Raw genomic sequence first — 22,180 nt, forward strand, 5'->3', positions numbered from 1 at the left:
AAAATTAATTTACCCAGCTTGACATTTTGGAAATCCTGGTCCTGTCGCAGAAATGCGGATCCATAGGTATGCCTGAGAGACTGCGCACGCCATCGCTTGGCAACCAGGCCAATGGATGCCTGTTCTGAGGACTCCGGGACCGTCGCAGGGCGGCGATATTAAAAAGATGCTGGACTATATATTTATGATCTGCATCTTTTTAAGTTAGTCTTGGTTAACAGTTCAGAGTTGCCTACTGCCTATGGTCCACGTTGTCTGTTGTCTGGATCTTGTTAACGACCACTTCAGTAACGTGTTAAGTTACTAATAGTATCCTTTGTGATGCTTTTTAGTTATAGAGAGTGCATATTGTAGTGATTACCCCAGTTTCTGACTCTAAACATCTGTAAGGAACCGGAGGACGGCCCTTCAGGCCAGAGGATCATCTTGCTGGGTTACGTCTACCTGCCCGGTGAGATCCTGCAACCTGTGATATACCTGTACATATGCTTACATCTCCTTTAGCACAAATAGATCTACTCCCTGCTTTCCTGTAAAATAAACGCCTTCTCGCATTTTACATATCACTTTATGCTTAACTGGGTCTTCTTTCGGGTTGATACTGAGGTGGCTTAGTGTTACGTCTGGTAGCGTACGCAGTTATTAAACGCAGGTGAGTTACAGGTCGTAACAGCTACTGAAACCTGCTTAACCCATTCTATTTGCTGTGACAGATCCCTTTTTATAGCGTTTCTGCTATATTCCAATCTACTGCTACTTCACACCAGGCTGGCCAGTGGAGGATGGCCTCCCCCTCTATAGCTGGGTTCATCTCAAGATTTCTTCCCATTGAGTGTTTTGGATGGTCCCACTTGGAGTTTTTTCCTCATGTACTTTCTTTTTGCTCTGTCACTTGGCTCGCTATTATGTAAAGTGTCTTTGTGACAGCTTGTGACTATACAAATAAAATTGAATTGAACTGAATTGAACATACACACAAACACCAAAACAGGAAATGTACAGGGTGCCATATTCAAAAGCAGAAAGGACAGGACTGTTCCCAAAAAAGATGTGAAACTGCAGGACAGGGAGGTACAGCAAAACCTCCTAAAGACACACAAATGCCCATGTGTCCCCACAAACAAAAATAATGTTGAGAATTTCCACGGCAGATGAACAAGATTCCTGCCAAAACCAAGTAGTGTGTATATGTGTGTTAAACCTGTTCAGTGACAATCCTTAAATACTGTAATGCCACTTCCTCAGAAAGGTGCTCTTTATGGTAAACCACTGATCTTCATTGAAAACTTCTTCAAACATTAATCTTTTTAATCTTATCCAAGAAAGGATTTCAAGAGGTATATTAGATTACATTTCCCTTACATACCACCGGGATGCGTGTCATTTCCAAAAACCTGAAAAACTACATTTACGGAGTGATTTCACGGTGCTAAACTAAGGGCTACGAATCTAGTCCAGAATTATTCCTACACACTGCCATCGGTTACTAATAAGTACCCTTTACAAGCAAAAAAGATACAAATGAATATTATCTATTGTTGGCTAGGGGGACTGTTTTTTTAAAAACCTAAGTCTATAGGGTTGCATCCTACAAGCGTTTGCACCTTTATATGCACTTTTTTTCAAATTCAATTCAAAATAACTTTATTTATCCGTTAGGAACTTCATTTGTGTAAAAGCGTCAGTGCATACACAACACATAACCGGACAAATGACAAACACAAAGTAGACAACATACAAGTGCAGCTTAAAACAGTTTAAGATGTCCACCAATAGGGTTAAGTATGCTTACAAAAATGTCCATAAATAAAATAGTAATAAATAAGGTCAAGCACCCAAGCTAGCTTATGGAGTTTCCTCAGAAAGAAGAGGCGTTGCTGACATTTGGAGATGATTTTACTATCCAAGATATGATATGCGAATAAATGCAGTTTAACAAACATAAAATACGTACTCTGACAAGATGCAAACTTAGAGCGGAAAGGCAGGAGTTAAATAAACTAATTAAAAGTCCCATCATGGTAGTCCACTGTGAGGACACCATATTTACAGCCCACGTTTTTTCACAAAAAATACAGAACTGTCACGGTTTCTGTGCAGGTAGATCATTTTTCTGTGCCTGCACCGGCTCAGTGGTTAGCATTCCGATTAGCCACTCGGCTAATCGTTATTTTGGTGTGTGGGGACGATTAGTTCGAGCTTGCAGATTAGCCACTCGGCTAATCGTTATTTTTGGTTCCTGTGGGAGGATTGTTCCTGCTTGAACATTCCATGCATTCCTGCAGGGTTACCTCTGATCGGTTTCACCTGGGGGTTGCTCACACCTTCCGCTGATTACCAGCCACACCTGTGGCTGGGTATTTAAAGCGTCAGTAGGCAGTGGAACGGTGCTTGAGTGTAACGTGTTTTGCTCTAGCCAGTTCCCTGTCGTATTCCTGAGCAAGGTAAAAGGAATTTAAGAACAAAGAGATTTAAAAAAGAATTCTGACTTCAGTTTGTTTGTTTTTTGGAAAAAGGTATTAGGACGGTATAGGTCCAGATTCTGAGGCCGGCGGTTTTAAGGGGTTATTGTGTCACCGTTGGGGCACAAACCTTTCTGCCCTTTACTAACCAGTTTTCCCCCCTGGTTTTAGTTGGCCTCAGAACTTCTTCCGTTTTGTTTTTGAAAAGACATTTCTTTTTCTCAGCTTCGGTTCGAAGTTGTTTATTTTTCATTTCTCTTTTCCCTATTCCTTTATTTTCCTTATATACTCCTTCTTCCTCAGTTACCCGTTTAGGGGTTTATTATTCATTATTTGGGATAGTCCCCTAGGAGTATAGCACCCCCTTATTTAGTCTCTCACGAGACTCAGTGGTTACTGGAGTGCCCTTTGGTAACTTGTAGATCCCCTGTTTGGTCGCGTCTGGTCTTCACCCTTCCCCGCCCTCACAGAACACTCAAGCCCGATGGAAGTACCAGCGACCATCGGCCTGGATCAGGCTGTTACGGCTCAACAAGCCATCCTGACGGCCCATACAGAGGGGCTACAAATGTTGCACAGTCAACAAGTGAACACCACTACACAACAGGCAGAGCTGTGCGAGCGTTTGGCCCTACAAGAGGAGGCGTCACGCCGCCAGGAAGCTACACTGACCGGCCTGCTAGAGATTATGGGTCGCCAGCAGGTGGCTTCTGAGGAGTTTAGGCGAGGTTTCGAGGAACACCGGGTCCGGGTAGAGGAGGAGCGACGTCTTGAACGCGAGGAGACAAGGCGTTTCCAAACTGAGTTTCTTCGGAGACTCGATGCTCGCGCTCCCAGTACTCAAGCACAATCCTTTCCTCCCCAGACATACACACCAGCACTCTCGAGTAATCAGGAACCTAAACTTCAGCTCCCTGCTCCGTTCGAAGGTGAATCCGGCAAATGCCGGGGGTTCATAACGCAATGTTTTATACAGTTTCGAGCTCACCCTTCACGATATGCTACGGACGAATCAAGGGTGGCATTTATTGTTAGTCTCCTTAAGGGCCAAGCCCTGGCCTGGGCTGACCCACTTTTTCGTTCAAACTCGCCCATAATGACAAGTTCAGACCGCCTCATTGAGGAGATGGAAAGGGTGTTTGACCACGATGTTACGGGCAGCGAGGCGGCCACTAGGTTAACCCGTCTTCGGCAGGGAAGGAATAGTGTTGCAGAATTCTCTATAGCATTCCGATCGTTAGCCGGCGAATCAGGCTGGCCCGAACTACCGCTTATGACACTATTCACCAACGCCCTGTCAGATCCGGTCAGGGATGCACTGGCTGCGAGTGAGCCACCCGCTACTTTCGAGGCATTGGTTGCGAGAGCTATCCGCATTGATCACCGGGTTAGGGAACGAGAGAGAGAGAAGGATGAAAGGAGAGGTCGAACGACTCCTTACATCGCACCTCTCTTGGGTACGCCCATTTTCTCCACTCGTTCCCAAGACTCAGGAATCAGGTCAGAACCTATGCAGGTGGACAGTGTGGACGTTCGCAGGGATGCTGATTTTCGATCAAGAACCAAGAGATGCAACTATTGCAAACAGATAGGGCACCGCATAAAGAGTTGTCCAGTGCTAGCAGCAAAAGATCAGTCTCGTCGGTGAAGCGTAAGCCACTGGCGAGACGTGAGTTATCAGTCTTTCGCACCTGTATCCCCGTTGAACTCTCCTGGAATAAACAGATCATTAACACTAACGCATTTTTAGATTCAGGCGCAGTGGATTGTTTTATGGACACAAAATGGGCAAAGAAACGCGGATTACCTGTGCGTCTATTGCCACAGCCTCGGGTGATTACTGCGCTTGATGGTCGTCCCTTAGGCACAGGCCTAGTGGAAAGAACCACCGCTTTTATTCAGATGCGCGTCCCTTTTGGTGAACATGTGGAGCATATCAGATTTTTTTTGGTGGAATCGCCTACCTTTCCCCTTGTGTTGGGGCATTCCTGGTTGGTTAGGCATAAACCTTACATCAACTGGGGCGGGACTGGGGAGGCCATCCTTCAGTGGGGTTTGGAATGCATGTCTCACTGTCAGCAGGAGACTACGCAGGCTCCTGGGGTTGGTTCTAGTTCCCAGCCCAGTTTTGATTACTGTGATGAGGAGACCGTTACTCCCATCAGTCAGTTTGCGGCATCGCCCTCTTCAGGTAGGGAGGAGAGCCTAGTCTGGGATCCGTGTTTTGACTCTTTCTCTCCTTGCGATTACGCCACAGAGGAATTCTCGGGTGAGGGGGGTTCTTTTAAAAGCCATAGCGAACAAGATACGGAAGATGAAATGGAATATCCTTATTCCGCCAGTATGGAGGATCTGGTTACAGTGGGTACGGTCACTATTCCATTACCAGTCAATGTCCCCAATGATTATGTAGATCTTGCGCAGGTATTTAGCAAGCAAGAGGCCACTACTTTACCTCCGCACAGAACGTATGATTGCGCTATCGAATTGTTTCCTGGTTCGGTCCCACCAAGGGGTTCCTTATATTCTTTATCGATTCCCGAGAGCGAGGCTATGAGGGAATATATTCAAGAGTCCCTGGCCAATGGTTTTATTCGACCCTCCACTTCGCCGGCGGGGGCAGGGTTTTTTTTTGTTAAGAAAAAGGACGGGAGTCTGCGACCCTGTATAGATTACAGAGGTCTTAATAATATCACGGTCAAGAACCGCTACCCCTTACCCCTTATGAATTCGGCTTTTGAACGTCTCCAGGGGGCGACTATATTCACCAAACTTGACCTTCGGAATGCCTATAATTTAGTGCGAATACGAGAGGGGGACGAGTGGAAAACGGCATTTAACACGCATAACAGGCATTTTGAATATTTAGTTATGCCTTTCGGCCTCACGAACGCCCCGGCGGTATTTCAAGCCTTAGTCAATGACGTTCTTAGGGAGATGTTGGAGAGATTTGTGTTTGTCTATTTAGATGACATTTTAATCTTTTCCAACACTCCTGCTGAGCATGTCAGTCATGTCAGGCAGGTTTTGAAATGCCTTTTGGAGGCTAAACTGTTCGTGAAGGCAGAGAAATGCCTATTCCATGCCAAATCTGTCTCTTTTTTGGGGTTTATCATTTCTGAGGGTACTATTAAAATGGACCCTGATAAAATCTCTGCGGTTAAGAATTGGCCCCCACCCACATCGGTTAAACAGGTGCAGCGGTTTTTGGGATTCGCCAACTTTTACAGGCGTTTCATTCGCAATTTTAGTGCAGTAGCCGCACCGATCACTGTGCTGACCAAAAAGGAGGCCAGTGTTCATTTTTCTTGGACACCCAAAGCCGACGAGGCTTTCCGGGTTTTAAAGTCTATGTTCTGTTCTGAGCCCATTCTCATCACGCCTAACCCGGCACTTCCTTTCGTGGTGGAGGTGGATGCCTCTGAGCTTGGCGCGGGAGCCATTTTATCTCAACGGTCCCCTTTAGATAACAAGGTGCACCCGTGTGCATATTTCTCGCGATCCCTTTCCCCAGCGGAGAGGAATTATGACGTCGGGGATCGTGAACTTTTGGCAGTCAAGCTGGCTCTGGAGGAGTGGCGGCATTGGCTGGAGGGGGCGGAACATCCTTTCACGGTCTGGACAGATCATAAAAACCTAGAATTTATTCAGAGCGCTAAGAGACGGAATTCACGGCAGGGTCGCTGGTCTCTGTTTTTTGCCCGATTTAATTTTATCCTTACTTATCGTCCGGGTTCAAAAAATATCAAACCTGATGCCCTGTCTAGAATCTATGACCAATCAGACGACAACCGCTCCCCAGAACCCATTGTTCCCTCCACTCTGATTGTAGCTCCTGCTATGTGGAGGATTGAGTCAGTGGTCCGGAAGGCTCAAAGGTCTGAGCCGGATCCGGGTGGAGGTCCGCCTAACTGTCTCTTTGTCCCTGCTAGGGTACGCGCCTAGGTGTTGCGTTGGGGACATTCCACGCATTTGACTTGTCATCCGGGTGTCCACAGATTCAAGGATTTTTTATCCCGGCGATTTTGGTGGCCTGGCATGGAGAGGGATGTGCGGGAGTATGTTTCGGCCTGCTCGGTTTGCGCTCGGAACAAGGGTTCTCGCATTCCACCGTCGGGTCTTTTACGTCCATTGCCCGTTCCTAGTCGCCCTTGGAGTCACGTAGCGCTGGACTTTATCACTGGGCTGCCACCCTCTGATGGCAACACTGCCATCTTAGTCGTTGTGGATAGATTCTCGAAAGCGGCTCATTTTATAGCGTTGCCTAAACTTCCGTCGGCTTTGGAGACCGCCCGGTTAGTTATTAACCACGTCTTCCGATTACACGGGTTACCTCAAGACGTAGTATCGGATCGTGGCCCGCAGTTTACCGCGCGTTTTTGGCGAGCATTCTGTTCACTTCTGGGGGCGTCGGTCAGTCTCTCATCAGGGTTTCACCCGGAGACCAATGGACAGACGGAACGCACAAATCAGACGTTGGAAAACACTCTCCGCTGTCTGGTCTCTTCCAATCCTACCTCCTGGAGCCGTCAACTCGTGTGGGCAGAGTACGCGCACAATACGCTACGTAACGCGTCGACGGGCACCTCACCGTTTGAGGCCCAATGTGGTTATCAACCTCCACTCTTCCCTGAATTGGAGAAGAACATCGAGGTGCCCTCCGCAGAGACATTTGTCAAGCGGTGTCGGTCCACCTGGAGGAGAGTTCGTACTTCACTTCTACGCTCGTCAGCCAGTCAAAAGAGGCTTGCCGATAGACACCGCAGACCGGCGCCCTCCTATCGGGTGGGTCAGCGTGTCTGGCTTTCTACTCGTGATCTCCCTCTACGAGTGGAGTCTCATAAACTCGCTCCTCGTTTCATTGGTCCATTTAAGATCCTTCGGAGAATTAACCCGGTCACAGTTCGCCTACAGCTGCCCCGGTCCATGAGAATTCACCCTACCTTTCATGTCTCTCGTCTTAAGCCAGTTCTAGTAAGCGCGTTGGCTCCTGTGGACAAACCCCCACCTCCGCCTAGACTCGTGGATGGGGAACCAGTTTATACGGTGCGTCGCATTCTGGCCGAGAGGCGTGTGGGCCGTAGGGTACAATTTCTCATTGACTGGGAGGGTTATGGTCCGGAGGAGCGTTGTTGGGTTCCCTCTAGGGACATATTGGATCCTGAACTGATCCGGGATTTCCGCTCTCGTGGGTCCGAGGGCCCGTCTGGGGCCGGTCCTTAGAGGGGGGGTACTGTCACGGTTTCTGTGCAGGTAGATCATTTTTCTGTGCCTGCACCGGCTCAGTGGTTAGCATTCCGATTAGCCACTCGGCTAATCGTTATTTTGGTGTGTGGGGACGATTAGTTCGAGCTTGCAGATTAGCCACTCGGCTAATCGTTATTTTTGGTTCCTGTGGGAGGATTGTTCCTGCTTGAACATTCCATGCATTCCTGCAGGGTTACCTCTGATCGGTTTCACCTGGGGGTTGCTCACACCTTCCGCTGATTACCAGCCACACCTGTGGCTGGGTATTTAAAGCGTCAGTAGGCAGTGGAACGGTGCTTGAGTGTAACGTGTTTTGCTCTAGCCAGTTCCCTGTCGTATTCCTGAGCAAGGTAAAAGGAATTTAAGAACAAAGAGATTTAAAAAAGAATTCTGACTTCAGTTTGTTTGTTTTTTGGAAAAAGGTATTAAGACGGTATAGGTCCAGATTCTGAGGCCGGCGGTTTTAAGGGGTTATTGTGTCACCGTTGGGGCACAAACCTTTCTGCCCTTTACTAACCAGTTTTCCCCCCTGGTTTTAGTTGGCCTCAGAACTTCTTCCGTTTTGTTTTTGAAAAGACATTTCTTTTTCTCAGCTTCGGTTCGAAGTTGTTTATTTTTCATTTCTCTTTTCCCTATTCCTTTATTTTCCTTATATACTCCTTCTTCCTCAGTTACCCGTTTAGGGGTTTATTATTCATTATTTGGGATAGTCCCCTAGGAGTATAGCACCCCCTTATTTAGTCTCTCACGAGACTCAGTGGTTACTGGAGTGCCCTTTGGTAACTTGTAGATCCCCTGTTTGGTCGCGTCTGGTCTTCACCCTTCCCCGCCCTCACAAGAACATGACAAAACTGTCCCCATGCAATTCGCCTATATTCCCCCAATCCTAAATCTATATGCCCACCCCTCCAAAAAAAGCAATTATGCGACATTCTTTTCTCTCCGCAATATATATATAAAATAGTCAACATTTTCCCGGAGGATGCAGCGTGGATGCGTCAGTGCCAGGAGAACCAGTTTTTCACCAATTTGTCAAAAGTCTTTTAAACTTTTAAACCAGTTGCCTGCACATGAACAGGACGTGCAAGCTCAGAAATGACTCACCGAAAGCCTCTCGTTCACACGTGAAATAAAGAAGCGAACCAGCTCATCAAGCTCTAGGGCCAAATCAAACAGGCCTACGATATAGGCCTACTGGTGTATCCTCTATGAAACTATTTTATTTTGTTTATTATTTAATGGTGTATCAATGTATTTGTCTATGGGCTAAATTGCTCTTCCGTTCTTATTGGTTACACTAGCAGGCAAAATAATTTACACAACTAAAAGTTACATATTAAATATTTTTAAGCAATGAAGCAACCTTTTTCACAATTTAGAACGACAGCACAATGCTGTGGTTAGTATCCTGTTCAGCCACAAGTCAGCTATATTTCTCACAGATTAAAAGATCATTTTATTGAGAATGATCGAATAGTAATGTTTACACTTCCAATTTTCTGATAGGCTAAAATGTTTGACGTTCATTCAGAAAGTGAGTTTGATGGATTAAACAACATAATTAATCTGTGCTGCCACATTCTTGCATTAATGACCAATAGACTAGCTAGTTCCTCACTTTTCCTCACTCTCAGGATCTTTGTCTCTCTCTAATCCCACATTCTGAACATTATACATTCAGAATGACAACGACGTCCTAAATGGTTGTAAAAATACTTAATGCAAAGTGTATGCATTTGGTGTGCTGTGCTGTTGCATTTTGCCAGGTGCTTGATCATGAATGTATGTATGTACTGTCAATGCTATTAGAAATCCAGTACCGCCAATTTAATTGGCCTGAAAATGATCTTAGGCACGATCACTCATGTAGGGAGGATTCTCAGTAAGAGAGCCGCTTTCACTCCTCAGATCTCCTCATAACTGGTGTCAACAGTGTAACAGCTGGTCATGATAATAATAATAATAATAATAATAATAATAGTAATAATAACCAAAATCTTGAGGGAAATGGCTTAAGTGGGTTAAATCTGAGAGAGCAAAAAGCACAGGGAAATTTTTTGTTTTACTTGACATTTGGCACCCTATAAAATCCATTAAAACATCACATCGTCTGCCACAAAGACATCGTTAGTTTCGCCCCTAACTTGTGAACTTTTTCAGTTACAGTATACATCCTGTAATATGCGCTGAACTACGCCTGTAGTTTTGGGCGCATGAAAAAAGACGAAAGAAATGTCATTAAAAACGAGAACGATTTTTAAAACTCAACAACCTTTGCTTAAACTATATTCAATTTTTTGTTATCCTACTTGCGTAAATACAAAACATCTCAAACTCAAATAGAAAAGACGGCGATTGTCCATGCATTCCATTATTTTTGCATGCATTTCTGAATCTGCGTCCATGATCTGCGCCCGAACAATCAGTAGTCGAACTTTATCAGTTTTGTATTTCAGGCAGTTTTCCCCCTTGCATGTCCGATACAGGCATCCCGTAAGCATCCTGTAATACGCCCTGAACGCAACAGGAATCGGAAGCTGCGAATCGGGATTTAACTTCCGCGTCGTATTTATTTCTAATATAGGCTATGTATAATTCATTTTAACTTACCCGCATTTCCCCCGCAAATGCCACATAGCACGACACAAAGAAGAGCGAAGACCCTCATTCCGAGGAAAATGTTCAGTTACATTATTCAATAAAACGACCAGTTTTTGTTCTTTTTTACCTAAGTCTATAGGGTTGCATCCTACAAGCGTTTGCACCTTTATATGCACTTTTTTCAAATTCAATTCAAAATAACTTTATTTATCCGTTAGGAACTTCATTTGTGTAAAAGCGTCAATGCATACACAACACATAACCGGACAAATGACAAACACAAAGTAGACAACATACAAGTGCAGCTTAAAACAGTTTAAGATGTCCACCAATAGGGTTAAGTATGCTTACAAAAATGTCCATAAATAAAATAGTAATAAATAAGGTCAAGCACCCAAGCTAGCTTATGGAGTTTCCTCAGAAAGAAGAGGCGTTGCTGACATTTGGAGATGATTTTACTATCCAAGATATGATATGCGAATAAATGCAGTTTAACGAACATAAAATACGTACTCTGACAAGATGCAAACTTAGAGCGGAAAGGCAGGAGTTAAATAAACTAATTAAAAGTCCCATCATGGTAGTCCACTGTGAGGACACCATATTTACAGCCCACGTTTTTTCACAAAAAATACAGAACATGACAAAACTGTCCCCATGCAATTCGCCTATATTCCCCCAATCCTAAATCTATATGCCCACCCCTCCAAAAAAAGCAATTATGCGACATTCTTTTCTCTCCGCAATATATATATATAAAATAGTCAACATTTTCCCGGAGGATGCAGCGTGGATGCGTCAGTGCCAGGAGAACCAGTTTTTCACCAATTTGTCAAAAGTCTTTTAAACTTTTAAACCAGTTGCCTGCACATGAACAGGACGTGCAAGCTCAGAAATGACTCACCGAAAGCCTCTCGTTCACACGTGAAATAAAGAAGCGAACCAGCTCATCAAGCTCTAGGGCCAAATCAAACAGGCCTACGATATAGGCCTACTGGTGTATCCTCTATGAAACTATTTTATTTTGTTTATTATTTAATGGTGTATCAATGTATTTGTCTATGGGCTAAATTGCTCTTCCGTTCTTATTGGTTACACTAGCAGGCAAAATAATTTACACAACTAAAAGTTACATAAATATTTTTAAGCAATGAAGCAACCTTTTTCACAATTTAGAACGACAGCACAATGCTGTGGTTAGTATCCTGTTCAGCCACAAGTCAGCTATATTTCTCACAGATTAAAAGATCATTTTATTGAAAATGATCGAATAGTAATGTTTACACTTCCAATTTTCTGATAGGCTAAAATGTTTGACGTTCATTCAGAAAGTGAGTTTGATGGATTAAACAACATAATTAATCTGTGCTGCCACATTCTTGCATTAATGACCAATAGACTAGCTAGTTCCTCACTTTTCCTCACTCTCAGGATCTTTGTCTCACTCTAATCCCACATTCTGAACATTATACATTCAGAATGACAACGACGTCCTAAATGGTTGTAAAAATACTTAATGCAAAGTGTATGCATTTGGTGTGCTGTGCTGTTGCATTTTGCCAGGTGCTTGATCATGAATGTATGCATGTACTGTCAATGCTATTAGAAATCCAGTACCGCCAATTTAATTGGCCTGAAAATGATCTTAGGCACGATCACTCATGTAGGGAGGATTCTCAGTAAGAGAGCCGCTTTCACTCCTCAGATCTCCTCATAACTGGTGTCAACAGTGTAACAGCTGGTCATGATAATACTAATAATACTAATAATAATAATAATAATAATAGTAATAATAACCAAAATCTTGAGGGAAATGCCTTAAGTGGGTTAAATCTGAGAGAGCAAAAAGCACAGGGAAATTTTTTGTTTTACTTGACATTTGGCACCCTACAAAATCCATTAAAACATCACATCGTCTGCCACAAAGACATCGTTAGTTTCGCCCCTAACTTGTGAACTTTTTCAGTTACAGTATACATCCAATGTAGTTTTGGACGCATAAAAAAGACGAAAAAAATGTCATTAAAAACGAGAACGATTTTCAAAACTCAACAACCTTTGCTTAAACTATATTCCATTTTTTGTTATCCTACCTGTGTAAATACAAAACATCTCAAACTCAAATAGAAAAGACGGCAATTTTCCGATTCCATACGATGACGTCGAACACTAAACTGTATGCATTTCTAATCTAGGCTATGCATAATTCAGTTAATTTACTCAAATACGGGTTTTATGGATGATTAAAAGTCTGAGCTAGAATATTTCAATGTTCCGAACCGTGACATGCCGATTGCCTCCAGCACATGGTCACTAAAAGCTGCTTACTTCAATCCAAGCCAGTTACGTAGTTACAGGTTGGAATGGAGCAAAAACCAGAGATGCCCACCCCCGGGACTACGTGTTCATGTTACTTTATTTCTATGTACAGCAAGGCTCTTAGTGATCTGTAGTCACCTGGGTCATCTGCCAGGCAATGGCTAGCAGGACATTCGCCATACCCTTCCAGCACTTAGAGTTTGACATTTTTCTGAACTTTATCAGTTTTGTATTTCAGGCAGTTTTCCACCTTGCATGTCCGATACAGGCCTCGCGTATGCATCCTGTAACACGCCCTGAACGCAACATGAATCGGGAGCTGCGAATCGGGAGCTAACTTCAGCGTCGTATTTATTTATAATATAGGCTATGTATAATTCAGTAACTTACCCGCATTTCCACCGCAAATGCCACATAGCACGACACAAAGAAGAACGAGGACTCTCATTCCGAGGAAAAGGTTCAGTTACATTATTCCATAAAACATGACCAGTTTTTGTTCTTCAGGTCTTCCGCGAAATCAGTGAGCGGGGCGGGAGCCTATGCAGGGGCAGATCAGAGACTGTAAAAAAAATAGGCAGATACATCTCCCATCCAATAAACAGGCACTCTGGGTAAATGACTAGCAAGTAGCTGGCTTGAGCAAGAAGGTGCTTTTCTGTGTTCCATGTTATTTGGAAGAGATGGCAAATACCAGTAGCAAACTTGCCAAATGGTTACACACTAGTAGCAAAGTTACCACACAATTACACACCACTAGCAAAGTTACAACACAGTTACACACCAGTAGTAAACTTACCACACGGTAACACACCAGTAGCACACTTGCCTGACAAACTTGCCTCATGGACCAGGTAGCTGCCAGTGAAACAATGGACACATTTGAGATTCACAACTGCAGCAGCTACAGGACAAATAAGCAAATTAGCACGATTGGTATAGTACATTTACATGGCCTTAATGTTTTTATCAGATTAATTTTGACACACTGACTTGACTGACTGAAATGTATCAGTTTGCCTTTAATCATTTAGCAGATGCTCAGTGTAAATATCCTGAGTTAGTTAATTAGGAGTTAATCAGGAGTGACTCAAATGCATTGTGCCTGTGTGTGTGCGTGTGCGTTTTAGGCTGAAGTGGAGAACTTTGTCCTGAAGATGGCAGCAGAGTTCCCATCCAGGAAGGATCAGCTGATCTTCATTATCAACAACTATGACACGATGCTGAGCCTGCTGATGGTGAGGCAGATGGACAGACGGACTTGAGAGAGTGTGAGCACGCTCTGTGCACTGCCTGAGCCCCAGAGAACTGGCCTGAAGACTGACTGTCTGACTGACTGACTGAATGTCTGACTGATGACTGTCTGTCTTACTGACTAACTTACTGACTGACTGTCTGACTGACTGACTGACTGACTGACTGTGTATGAACCTGTTTGATAAAGTGCCTGATCACAGCATCTCTCTCCCACTCTCTCCATTCCTCTCTCCCCCTCCTTATCGCCCTCCTTTCTCTCTCTCTCTCAGTTCAATTTTTTCAATTCAATTTGCTTTATTGGCATGAATGTTGAAAGAAACAATATTGCCAAAGCATTCAACAATACAACACAGTTTAGGTAATAAACATAGAAAGGTAATAATTAAACAATTTCAAATATACATGAAATAAATGAAAAGATGCAAATAAATACATTAAAAAAATAAAACCGTAAAATAAGTAATTAACAAATAAAACTAGGACCATTCAGCAGAGTACATGGGTTTGTTTGACCAAGTTGAAAATTGGTTTATAAATTATAGTGTGGATGTAGCTGTATTCCTTAATAGATGACACGCCATTATATATTTTGCACAAAGCTCTATTATTTCAACATGTTCTCCAAAAAGAATGCACGTTTTTTCATCAGTCCCTAAATATCAGAAATTTCTTATTTTTTCAGAAATATTTGAAAAAAGTGCTGTTCTAATGGCTTCATATTTGAAACAGGAGAGGAGAAAATGTTCCTCATTCTCTACCTCTCCTGAAGTACAATGTTTACATCTGTGTCTTTCTAGGTAGCCAGGTTCTTTTATGCCGGCCTGTTTCTATGGCTAGCTGGTGGGCGCTGAGTCTGTACTTTGTTAATAGCATCCTTTTTGTGGGGTCTCTAATTATGGTGAGATACTGTGCCAATCTGTAATCTTTTTTCAAGTTTTGGAAGCAATTAATTTTGTTTATTAGATTTTTTCTTGCCAATAGTGATAATATTCATCTTGCATTGTTTTTTCTATTTGTTTGAATTTTGCCAATGTGGATTGTGTGGTTGAATTTAGCTGGTGTTTTTGGGCCAGGTATTCCGCTCTCTGGGTGTTGTGTCCTATATAAAAAAGCACGACTACAGTAGTTCTGTGGGGCAGTATGGGCCAGGTGGGTCCAGAACTTTGCTGCTCTCTTCTCTATGTGGAGCAATAGAGGAATCTCCCAAGCTCTGCCCTACAAGCCAGGTTTGAAGTATTTCTGTGTACACCCAACATGTTTTTACAAAAATCTAAATGAAGACTTTCTGTGGGGCTTTTATCCCAGGCTTCATGACTGCATTTGAAAGAGGGGACCCATATTTCACAGCCATATGTGGCTATTGGTTTAATTACACTGTCAAATATTTTCAACCAGATCCTTATAGGAGGGTGAAATCTATACAGTGATTTTCTAATTGTGTAATATGCTCTACGTGCCTTATCTGCTAAATGTTTTATTGCTAGATTGAACCACCCTGAAGAAGTAATTGTAATGCACTTCTTTCCCAGTTCTTGCATTCATATCCCCCATTAGCAGCACTGATCCCATTGACTGGATTCCAGACTGTAATGTCTGGAAGATATCTCCACAGTGTGATGTTCTGTACAAGGACCCAAACGCAGACCAGGGAAATCCAAAAAAACGTTGTCTTTATTCAGTGCGAGGTTCGAAGCCAGGTAATCAGAGAAAGGACGGTGCCGAATCGAGTTTCCAAAAGAATAGTGAAAAACAGGCAAAAAATCAAAAAACCAGAAGATCAGAGCGGCAAAGGTACAAAGGGACAGGCAAAAGAGAAGTCAAAGCAAAGCAAAGGTCAAACCAGAAGCAAACAAACCAAAAGGGGCAGGCAAACTCGAAGTCGTACAGAAGGGGTGTCTCAGGAATCTCGATAAACAAAGGCTTACTAAATATCGGCACAATGAATTCAATCAACGTTCTGACCCTGAGCTGGTGGAAAAGACTGACATTTATACACTGGGGAAGGTAACAATCAAGGAGGGGTAAGTGAGTGAGGGCAGAGTAACAAACAACATCCAGGTGAAGAACATTAGGATAACTAATAAAATGACAGGGGACTGACAAAACGCGGACTGGAATCATATAGACAACAATGATAATAGACGGCCTGGGTTAAGCAGGTAAAAATGCGTGCAGAGAGAGAGAGGTGCAGTCAGAGCAAGAGACAGGTGCAGGCAATTGCAGAACTCAGCGTTAGAGCAGGCTAGAAAGAAAAGGGGCGGAGCTACAGCGCAGCATGGAAAAGGGGAGACTGGTTAATGTATTAGTATAGTGATCTAAACTATCAAAAACCCAAAACTAGTGTGTGTTAGTCCATTAGTAATATTCACATGTTAGTATATTAATGAGGTTAGTACTTTACAATCTATAAGTTAGTAAGGATTAGTAGAAATTAGTAAAACTAGAAATAAGTAGGAAGTAAGTAAAAACGAGACTGGAAGGAAGGGGGGGAAACCACGAAAACCTGGAACCACCCGAACAGTGAAATCACACAAATACAGGGGAGTGAAGCAGCTCAGGGACCACAGACACAGAGACAGTACTGGGGAGACAAGTGACCGGGAAATACAGACTACAACACACAGTAATAATGGGAGTCAGTAGGAGGGATATAAATGGCACATAGGTAAATGTCTTGGTCTGAAGTAACATTTTCTCTTTTTAACTTCAGCCAGATATGTGTTGTCGCTTTCTTCACAGGGGAAATGTCACCTAGAAAATGTTCTTTAAACCAAATGATAAATCTCTGCCATGTTTAGTGTGAGTGGTGTTTTACTGAAGGTATACACAACTATCTGTTGTTTAGAGGAGTGTGTGTGTGTAAATCTTCTCTACTCCATGTCTCTAACAGTATGATCATGTCTGAATTATGTACAATATTTACAAAATCAGGATCAGTGCTCTTTTCTCCAAAAGTGGAGGAGTACAGCCCCTGAATATTAAAGCTTGTGATTTTAATCCCTGAAATTGTGATTCAATTCTGTCTTTACCAGTAAATGTATGTAGTTGTTTTTTGTTTGTTTTTTCCAAAGCACTCAGCCCATCTAATTTAAAAGATTATTACATATAAATGTCAACATGTGTTTTATCTGACTAAGTTCAGTAGCAGCTTTGGTACCTCCCTTTGACACTACAGCAGCGAAGCTTTCTGTCTGTCTCTTAGGCTGGAGCCTGTCCATCTGTTCTCCAGTGTCAGGCTGCCTGGGCTGGTGGGAAGAGAGTCTGTTGTCTTAGCTTCATGTCTCCTGGTAGTTGGCCATGGACTGCAGGTCCCTGATGAAGATCTGTCTTCCCTTGTGCTTTTCTGTCCAGTGCTGTGTCTTTGAGCACTTTAGCAAAAAGTCTCATGCCCTCTCTGTATATGTGGACATGGTCATAGAGATGCTCATGTCGGATGCTCCGGTGGTGTGCTACATGCACATAAGGGATCTGAGCACAGTTCCTTGTGACTTCCATGTTTATCTCATTGATAATCCTCTGAGGTACATCTGTCCGAGGCAGGAGGGTAGATGCGATGACCTTAGCTGTAGGATAGGTCTGTGTGGCTGTCTTCACCACAGTGGTCAGGGCCTTGGCCACATTAACTTTCCTTGTGCTGAGGTCATTGGTCCCTGTGGGTAAGATGATGTGGGAGGGCTCTCCCAGCGATTCCTCTGTTAGCAGGCGCAGGGCAGACTGAGTGGTGGGACAGCAGAGCTTCCTCACTCTTCTCCCAGGGAACAGCCGTCTCTCGTCTAGATGTTTCCCATTAGAGTCACACAGGATGACAACACGGTCCTTTCTCCGCTGTCCTCTCTGTGGGCTGTTGGTGAGAGCAGTGCTGGGCAGCGGTCTGTTCTTTGTGGTGGTGGAGCCTCTTTTTTTTTTTTTTTAGAAGTATTATGAGAGACTGGGGAGGCTGGGGGCTGGGGGGGAGGGTTTGGTGATGTGTGTTTGGGTGCTGGTGTTGTGGTTGTTGTGTGAGTTGGTGTCATGGTTGATGTGTGAGGGTGTTACATTACAGGCATTTAGCAGACACTTTTATCCAGAGCGACGTACAACAAGTGCATCAGTTCAAAGTGCAGAGGTGCAGAAAAACACACTAGAGTGAAGTAGAGATCGTAGTGCCAGAAGTGACCACATAGATCAGGACTCCAACCCTGTAGGGTAATCTATTCAGCAAATAAACAAGACAATCCTGCCAAGTACAAAACCAGCACTGAAATCACATTTGCCTAATCAGAATCTGTGTGGTTGGTAGTGGTAGTTGTGATGTTCTGTGCAAGGACCCACACGCAGACCAGGGAAATCCAAAAAACGTTGTCTTTATTCAGTCCGAGGTTCGAAGCCAGGTAATCAGAGAGAGTACGGTGCCGAATCGAGTTTACAAAAGAATAGTGAAAAAACAGGCGAAAAGTCAAAAACCAGGAGATCAGAGTGGCGAAGGTACAAAGGGACAGGCAAAAGAGAAGTCAAGGCAAAGCGAAGGTCAAACCAGAAGCAAACAAAACCAAAAGGGGCAGGCAAACTCGAAGTCGTACAAAGGGGTGTCGCAGGAATCTCGATAGACAAAGGCTTACTAACAATCGGCACAATGAATTAGATCAACGTTCTGACACTGAACAGGTGGAAAGGACTGACATTTATACACTGGGGAAGATAACAATCAAGGAGGGGTTAAGTGAGTGAGGGAGGAGTAACAAACAACATCCAGGTGAAGAACATTAGGATAACTAATAAAATGACAGGGGACTGACAAAACGCGGACTGGAATCACATAGACAACAATGATAATAGACGGCCTGGGTTAAGCAGGTAAAACTTGTGCAGAGAGAGAGAGGTGCAGTCAGAGCAAGAGACAGGTGCAGGCAATTGCAGAACTCCGCGTTAGAGCAGGCTAGAAAGAAAAGGGGCGGAGCTACAGCGCAGCATGGAAAAGGGGAGACTGGTTAATGTATTAGTATAGTGATCTAAACTATCAAAAACCCAAAACTAGTGTGTGTTAGTCCATTAGTAATATTCACATGTTAGTATATTAATGAGGTTAGTACTTTACAATCTATAAGTTAGTAAGGATTAGTAGAAATTAGTAAAACTAGAAATAAGTGGGAAGTAAGTAAAAACGAGACTGGAAGGAAGGGGGGGAAACCACGAAAACCCGGAACCACCCGAATAGTGGAATCACACAAGTACAGGGGAGTGAAGCAGCTCAGGGAACACAGACACAGAGACAGTACTGGGGAGACAAGTGACCGGGAATTACAGACTACAACAGTAGTGGTAGTGGTAGTGTGTATGGGAGTGTGAGGAGGTAGATTCCTCTTCAGCTCCTCTAGCTGGTACTCCAGAGCCTGGCTGTGCTGCTCCCTGAACAGTTCCTCCTTTACTCTCTTCAGCTCTCTACAGATCTCCTGGTTGGACTCTTCCAGCTGTCTGACTGTAGAGAAGAGCTGTTGGAGTCCATAGTGGGGTTTGTAGGCTGGCTGTGGATCAGGTTGAGGCTGCAGGTGGTGTCCTCTTTGAAGAGTACATAGTCTCTCTCCAGTTCAGAGCAGGACCCTGGGGGCACATCTTCACTGTTAGGCCTCACCTCTGACTCTTGTTTGAGCTTCTGAGCTCTGCTTTTAAAAGGAGGAATTTGGTTTGGAAGTCGTTGAGGCTGGACTCTGGCCCTTGTACCGTGTCCGTTCCGTTGTGGTAGATGTTGACAGTCATCTTGAAGTCATCTTCTCCTTCCAGAGTCAGCTGTCTTCCTTTACTGATGCCTCCTTTCTTAATACAGGTCATAGCAGTACAGATAGCACTGTGCCATGCTGAAGGGTGGTGGGTGAAAAACAGTAGGTTGCACCTGGTTCTCTTTTTTGTTGGACCGCTGTAGTCAGAGAGCAGAGTCTCTGGGTGCTCTCTCAGGATCCTCTCCTTTATTGCTTTTCTGGTCTTAAAGTTACAATCTCGAAGATTTCAGTTTCGTTCTCTATGGCGGTGCCAATGGCGAGAAGCGGTAATTGCAGATGTGTTTTTGGACCTCACTTTCCATAGATCCAACCGGATCCAACCAGTGTCGCCTGTGTGACGTCAGTCAGTTGGCACCTGGGCCACGTCAACTATAACACTTACTATTTACTGAATAAAAAACGGTTGTTATAAAAGTAACGTCATGTACATACTCATTCGTTGTCTAACATTAGGCTAACTTAAGCTGCCTTTACACTGGCGAGCTGGGTTAAAATGCCGTAGCAAACCTGGGGTAGAATTAGTGATGATCAATCTCTGCAAACGTTCTTTATCCACCTTTTTCCCGGTATGAACATCTTTACACTGCACAGAAGAATTCTCGTGCAATTATGTATCTCGTGCACAATAAGCAGTCTTTTTCGTGAATGATTGTTGTGTGGTATTTTTGAAACAACTGCCCTGCAAAATGTTACCCCTGGTGTTTCTGGTTTTGCTAGCTAAACTGTTCGAGAATAAAGCTGAGCTGGGTGTTAAATTAGCAATCAGAACAAGAAGAATAAAACAAAAACAAAGGAGATTTCATCAAAAAGGGCATAAAGGCTGAAGGAACATATGAGGAAGCGTAATAAAATAATAACAATGCTAATCCATACTGCTGTATTCTTTTATTTAGTTTTCTCCTGCATGACGTCTTCAGAAATCAGACCCGGCTCTGCTCCACATACCCCGGCTTTATTCCGATCATTATAATATATTGATGAACTCAATGGCAATGTAAATAACGGTAACGTTAAGGCCAGTTCAGATCAATGATTCGCAACGAGGCGAAACGGTTTTAGAATGTTGCAGAGAAAATTGCAGCGATGTGAACTGGCTAGTAGCAGAGCTGTTGCCTGCCCTGAGGTTTTAAAAGACCGTCCTTGTCAAATTGCAGTTTTAGAATGTTTACAATCAGACGTCTTGGAATTTTGCAAGTTGCACCCGGTCTCGTTGCGAATCATTGATCTGAACTGGCCTTAAGTTAGCTACACTACAACGTTGCAACAAGGTAGCATTGCATTCGAGAGATGGTTTGCGAGGTCGGTACCGGTCGGTAACATTAGCTAGCATTTTTTCTTATTGTTAGCCGACATTAGATTGTGTTAATTACATTAGCTAGCTAGCTAACGCAACGTTACCTGATATGAGAGATGGATACTGTGCGCAACGTTGTCTAAACTAATGTTGTCTTTCTTGACATGGTCCGGTAGCTAGCGCTAGCTGTGCAAATAGCTATGTAATTTAGTAAAGTTACATTGTAATTAAATGTAATACGAAATCTACATCAACAAATAATATGATCTCTCATGTTACACAAAAACTTTTTAGGGTTCCATAACTCCCCCAACCCCCCCTTTCTCTGTTATTGTAACGCATGCAGACACCGGAAAAAACAGTACACCGCTCACACACAAGTGAGTTGAAGAGCGAGCCTGTTGCGTTAGCTCCGTCTACCCTCTCTGGCGGACCAACCACTGATGGGTGATGAAAAACGCGTCACTGACTGTGCGCCACTTGTGATTTTTTCCCTGGAATGTCGCCACAGACACCAAGTTTTTTAATCATGAATTATGATAATAATAATAATAGTATAAATTAATATAAAAATAGTCTCAATCACCATTGTGTTACCCAATGCAGCGATAGATAGTGACTTAAAAGACATTTATTTTAATGAAAATCTTCGAGATTATTACTTTAATACACTTGATTTGTTTAGGGTAGATTATGTCAATCTCCACTTCATTTTTGAAAAATGCCTCTGCTTCAGCCTACTCTAGATTAACTTGGGCCTCCATTGTGACATCACACATTCTGATGCTAACCGCTGTTGTTGTTTTTTTAGCTGTTAGCTAGCAGTTGCCTTTCTTCTTTTGTTATTTTTATCTCTTTCCAAAATATTTTCTGGTAGTTTTCTGCCTCTGTAATTTACAGTTCTTTAGTAAATGAACTTGATGTACTTGGAATCAAAAAAACATACATTTTCCAGTCAAAATTTAAATGTTTTGCAGGAGCTCTCTTTTCTCCCCCCTCTCTCTCTCTCTTTTCTCCCCCTTTCTCTATCTCTTTCACTTTCTCCTCTCTTTCCCTCTCTCCCCCCACTCTCTCTCTCTCTCTCTCTCTCTCTCTCACTCTCTCTCCCCCCTCCCCCTCTCTATCCCTCTCTCAGGAGAGAGCAGCCGATGACAGTAAGGAAGTGGAGGGCTTTCAGGAGCTGCTCCTGGCTCGGACGCAGGTGAGGAGGCGCGGGGCCGCTGGACTGAAAGGGTTAAATATGACCT

General features: G+C 43.5%; 1 long non-coding RNA gene and 1 gene segment (V, D, J or C); both read right to left on the minus strand.

Moving 5' to 3' along the window:
* The window catches only part of LOC118216209, a 145,739-nt gene that overhangs the window by 109,893 nt on the left and 13,666 nt on the right, over window positions 1–22,180 (minus strand).
* Window positions 9,804–13,106, minus strand: LOC118216223. Its single transcript, XR_004762985.1, has 3 exons — window positions 13,020–13,106; window positions 12,880–12,948; window positions 9,804–10,177 (listed from the first exon to the last, which is right to left on the minus strand). It is a non-coding gene; the product is annotated as an uncharacterized LOC118216223 (long non-coding RNA).

Source organism: Anguilla anguilla, chromosome 17 (assembly GCF_013347855.1).
Source record: "Anguilla anguilla isolate fAngAng1 chromosome 17, fAngAng1.pri, whole genome shotgun sequence".
In the NCBI taxonomy this organism is placed as follows: domain Eukaryota; kingdom Metazoa; phylum Chordata; class Actinopteri; order Anguilliformes; family Anguillidae; genus Anguilla; species Anguilla anguilla.